Source organism: Haliotis cracherodii, unplaced genomic scaffold, assembly GCF_022045235.1.
Source record: "Haliotis cracherodii isolate W230 unplaced genomic scaffold, xgHalCrac1.p SCAF_16, whole genome shotgun sequence".
NCBI classification, from domain to species: Eukaryota; Metazoa; Mollusca; class Gastropoda; order Lepetellida; family Haliotidae; genus Haliotis; species Haliotis cracherodii.
The window spans coordinates 6,520,993-6,526,992 of NW_027266271.1; the positions used below are offsets into that span (position 1 = coordinate 6,520,993).

At 38.1% G+C, this 6,000-nt stretch overlaps 1 pseudogene; it reads right to left on the reverse strand.

The window, feature by feature from the left end:
* Window positions 1-5,481, reverse strand: part of LOC139463766 (uncharacterized) — a 272,927-nt pseudogene extending 267,446 nt beyond the window's left edge.
* Between the last annotated feature and the right edge of the window lie 519 nt (window positions 5,482-6,000).

Sequence of the window (6,000 nt, forward strand, 5' to 3'; positions counted from 1 at the left end):
CATCTGCAAATCTGATTTGGCTTTCTGCAAAACCTTTGCAGAATGTACAAGGTTTGTAAGGCTTTGCGTAGCAGCAATTACCTCCCTCACAGACTTGGCATTGCTTGACAGTTGCAGTGATGAGTCTTCCACTGAAATTATCATGGTAGCCTGATCAAGGCAATCATGATTGTTTGTGGCAGATTGGGATGGGGAAATGTCTTCAGCTGCTTTTGTGTGTGGAGGAAAAAAAAAAGGGGATAACAACGGCTGAGGTATGATACATCACTTATATGTAGAGTACTGGTGTGTATTCCTTACCCAATGTGTTGGATAAAAACGGGTGAGGTGTGATACATCACTAATATGTAGAGTACTGGTGTGTATTCATATCCCATGTGTGTCATACAGGGGATAACAACAGCTGAGGTATGATACATCACTTATATGTAGTATTGGTTTGTATTCATACCCCATGCTGTCACACAGGGGATAACAACAGGTGAGGTATGATACATCACTTATATGTAGTACAGGTGTGTATTCATACCCCATGTGTTGTCATACGGGGATAACAACAGCTGAGGTATGATACATCACTTATATGTAGTATTCATATCCCATGTGTGTCATACAGGGGATAATAACAGCTGAGGTATGATACATCACTTATATGTAGTACTGGTGTGTATTCATACCCCATGTGTTGTCATACGGGGGATAACAACAGCTGAGGTATGATACATCACTTATATTTATTACCTATCCCATGATGTGGTTTGAATGAAGGTCTTCAGAAGGTAGGTCAACATAAATCATCTCTGTCCTGACAGCATCATATACAGGTGATTCTAACATCGAGCCCTTTTGACTTCAGCTGCTTGTGGTGATGAGATTCACTCTTTAGCTGCACAAACAACATATTTCTGTATTTACTACTAGTTAAAGTATTGTTTGGGATTTTGATTGACAATAGGTTGTGATATGAATACTGAGTAAACATGTTTATTTGTCCACATCTTATGTTGATTTTGTTCCAGTTTTCTTTTGGATTTTATGGGGTTTTTTATGTTTATGTTTATGTTTATGTTCACATATGGTGACTGGCCATGACCCCATGTAGTATAAAGTGTAGTCTTCAGGTTGTCATCTTCAGCATTATAACACATTTAACTACACGTGCTTCTGCATACCTTGCAGTCAGGAAAGGTGATCACCTCCCGAAGGTAGATTGCAGCAGAACAACCAAGACAATGTCAATCCTATTCAACTATCCTTGATTATTGATAAAACCATGTTTACTTCATACCCGATAAGCTTGTACTCGTATGTCTGAACTGCACACGAATAGCGACCGATCCGTCTGTAAAATCACAAGCTGTTACGTTAAGTATCGTACAGCTGGAAGAGTATGCCACATCATACATGTAGAACGGAGAACACATCCTACAATGAAACTGTGGACATACTTAGATCAACTCTTCAGCTCAGTCATAATCTTGATGGCTTTTGCAGATATTCCTGCTTGAGAAGCCGTTCCTCAATTACATATAATTACAATAGGGTACAATACACCTATCTGGTATGTAAGTTCCTTTGGCAAGTGAATTCTTGTAGGGCAGGACATGCTTAGCCTTTTTGCTAACACCTGGTGTCATCACTGATTTTCAGTGATTCATCCATATAATTGTCGCCCCTACAGTATACTACATTTATAACGAACATGCTTATTACGAACTGACCGATATAACGAACTTAATGTTAGTCCCGGCCTTAACAATGGAACCTTAATAGTGTCAATGTTACACAACTTGTAATCATATTACATGGTTTCGTTTGTTTGTTTTTAAACGCTGCACTCAGTGTCAATGTTACATAACTTGTAATCATATTACATGGTTTCGTTTGTTCCAGCTATATGATGAGAAAATAATTGAGTCTGGATCAGACAATCCAGTGACTGACATCATGGGCATCAATCCACAAAAATGGCATACGACATTCATCAACCAAGTGAGCGAGCCTGACCACCTGATCCCATTAGTTGCTTCTTAAGACAAGCATAGTCGCCTACTTTACACGGTACCAATATGCATGGTATGACTGAAATCCATGCATCCATGTACCTATCTTTCTTCATGATACATACATCTGGAAGAGCTGACATATATTTCATTAGTTTGTTAATATTCCCATCATTATTTTTCATTTACTAAAGGTGCCTGAATAATATACAAATTCAAATGACAAAAATAAAATTGTTATTTGCACTAATTTGTTGTTAGAAAACACACAACATTTATAATAAGGATATTAACACAAGTTTTGGACATTGCATCACAAAATAAAAATCCATGCAGTGAAAAAGGATTCTTGATGTGTTTGCCTTTGACCAGAATCGAACCGATGTCTAAAAATTATTCTTTTTAGACTACCATTCAAAAGCTTCATTACATCTCATTCCAATGTTAAAAATATACACTTTGTTATTATGCACACCAAAGTATGAACCCATCACACTTGTGATGAAATAATAAATGTGTGAACCTGCCACACTGTTGAAATAATAAATATGTGAACCCGTCACACTAGGGATGAAATAATATAAGTGTGAACCTGTCAAACTTGTGATGAAATAATAAAAGTGTGAACCTGTCACTCTGGGGATGAAATAATAAAAGTGTGAACCGGTCACTCTGGGGATGAAATAATATAAGTGTGAACCTGTCAAACTTGTGATGAAATAATAAAAGTGTGAACCTGTCACTCTGGGGATGAAATAATAAAAGTGTGAACCGGTCACTCTGGGGATGAAATAATATAAGTGTGAACCTGTCAAACTTGTGATGAAATAATAAAAGTGTGAACCGGTCACTCTGGGGATGAAATAATAAAAGTGTGAACCGGTCACTCTGGGGATGAAATAATAAATGTGTGAACCGGTCAAACTTGTGATGAAATAATAAAAGTGTGAACCGGTCACACTGGTGGATGAAATAATAAATGTGTGAACCTGTCACACTGGTGGATGAAATAATAAATGTGTGAACCTGTCACACTGGTGGATGAAATAATAAATGTGTGAACCTGCCACACTGTTGAAGTAATAAATATGTGAACCCGTCACACTAGGGATGAAATAATATAAGTGTGAACCTGTCAAACTTGTGATGAAATAATAAAAGTGTGAACCTGTCACTCTGGGGATGAAATAATAAAAGTGTGAACCGGTCACTCTGGGGATGAAATAATAAATGTGTGAACCGGTCAAACTTGTGATGAAATAATAAAAGTGTGAACCGGTCACACTGGTGGATGAAATAATAAATGTGTGAACCTGTCACACTGGTGGATGAAATATTAAATGTATGAACCTGTCACACTGGTGGATGAAATAATAAATGTGTGAACCTGTCAAACTTGTGATGAAATGATAAAAGTGTGAACCTGTCACTCTGGGGATGAAATAATAAATGTGTGAACCTGTCACACTGGTGGATGAAATAATAAATGTGTGAACCTGTCATACTTGTGATGAAATAATAAAAGTGTGAACCTGTCACTCTGGGGATGAAATAATAAATATGTGAACCTGTCACACTGTTGGATGAAATAATAAATGTGTAAACCCATCAGACTTGTGATGAAATAATAAAAGTGTTGAAATAATGAATACACTCTTCAAAAAAAGAAACGCATAGGTGTTTTGAGAATTCCAATTAGATTGTTTTTCCCAGCAATCGTTATAAAGACAATTCTTATGTTTGATTCCCGTTAATCATGTCATGTTTGTTGTGCATTGCGCGCAAAAACATCTCAAAATGTTTTTTGTAAACGTTTATCAGCAAAAATGCAAAGGATGCACCAAAATTGCTTCCAGAAAGTTTTCAACACAATGCACGTGCAAAGTTTTGGAAACAAGAGTAGAGACATTGACTATAAACGATTTTGGGGGAATGCCATGTACGAATATTCATATCCATTAACTATCCTCGTGTCATGGAAGTTCGATCACTTACGAAAAGTCGTTGAATGTTCATATATTCTTTTCTTCAAATATCTTACCTCTAAACTTGTAAATTTATGACAAACATTTCCGAAACCCAGTTATTTCCACTGAAATTGACACTCGCGGCATAGCCGCCCTCTCACTATCAAGTGACCCAGAAAGCTACGTCACACAAGTTCGATCATTGATTGGCTGGCTTGTTGCATAACCGGGATGACATGTATGGACGATCTCTTGTGTCAAAATCCGAATTAGAACAGTCCACATTTGTTTTATATCTTTGTCCATCAAATGTTCATTTTATGTTTTAATATTGAAAAAAACCCGATGAAAAGTCACAAATATCCAGCTTATTTGACAAGGTTGATGCAGGGAGTTATTCTCCAGGCTCATCGTGACAGGGGCACCAAAACTCAGAATGTCGACGCACAACAAGAACTGCCATGCAGAAACGTAAATGTGTCAAGTGCCGACATGTTGGCTGGGTACACTGTGCCAAGGTTGTAATTATCAATGAGACACTAGCTCGAACCTCATCAGGTACAAATTGGTTACATTTGCAGCAGAGTTCGTCATCACATGTCACATCACTATCGTACGAATCAAAACTATCGTCCTGATGCGTGTAAATTGTAGCAAAAGGTCCAAAGCAACCAACATTCATTGGCTGTAAAACATGGGACGTGTGTGCTGGTAGTACAAACAAAATAATGTGATGCCGACGTGCCCATTCGATCAGTGGAATAGATACGTGGGATTTATGACAATACACAATAAGAAGTGGACTATCTGCAGACGCGGCGACAGCATGCTTCAGGAAATGCTTTGTCAGATAGTGTTGAAAAATCTCCGTGTTTGACCATCCAGAGTCGCTTACAGTGCCTGCTTCTCCAGGGGTACTTCCTGAAAGGCGTTTTCCCCGCACCCTCTTGCCCTTGAATACAAAATATGGTGGTATAGAACTACCAGACGCAGTTGTAGTGCTTGATCTGTATGTTTTCACTGAAGCTGGAGTACTCTGACTCGATGTAACAACTGATGGTGGGGTATGATTCTCCACAAGTCCTTTTTCATCAACGTTATAAATGCGATGAGGGCTTCAGGTTGTACTTATCCATATGATGTGCCCAAGCCCATTAAAATAATGAATGACCGGCTCCTCTGAGGTAGCTTTCGCTCTCTGTATCTCAAGGGATGTGGCGTCTTCTCTGATAGATCAGGCCACCGCGTCATAAATCCATAGAACCAATGAAGTGATAAAAGTGAACATATATTGCTAGGTCTGTGGCAATAGTAGTAACCTCAGCTCGAGTATAGCCATACCCAAAATTTGCCATGCTGTCGATATGTGAAACAAGTCCCCGTTCTTCTTCTATGGACAATAGTGGTTCTCTACTAGTGGTACTACATTCAATAGAAATTTTCCCACTAATCCTGTCATTAAGTGTAGCAAATGGAACAGCAAAGGTAGTGGCAGCTTTCCTAATTGCCATTCCATCCAAAACATCCAAATATGCCTTGTCTAGGGCTGCAGACAATTATTGCCTATATTGGCCTCTTCTGATTGGTTCACCATTGGTCAAAACCTGGAAAAATAAAGCATAATGTTATATATCATCAAAACTACAAAGGCAGAAGTTCTCAAAAAGCATTAGGTTTTCAATAAGAAATGACCCATACTTGTTTCCATAGTTTTAAATTTTGGCGAGCACATCACTTGGCATTTACACTATGAAAGTAAACAAGCAGACGATAGGTGTGCCGTCTATTTACAACGTGTTAATTTATTACAATTGACGTTTTATTTAAGCTGAAAAAGTTACATTAGTGATCTAGGGTTAAAAAGTAGTTGTTTGCTGAATATAAGCTATAACTTACATTTGGTAACTTAACACGAAGCGTTTTCCGGTCCATGCGAAAAAAAGCGGTGTTTCCAGACTGTCAAAGCTGCAGGTACCGTCATTTCTTGTTACATATCGCGAGAATTATCATTCAAAATCGAAGTTACATGT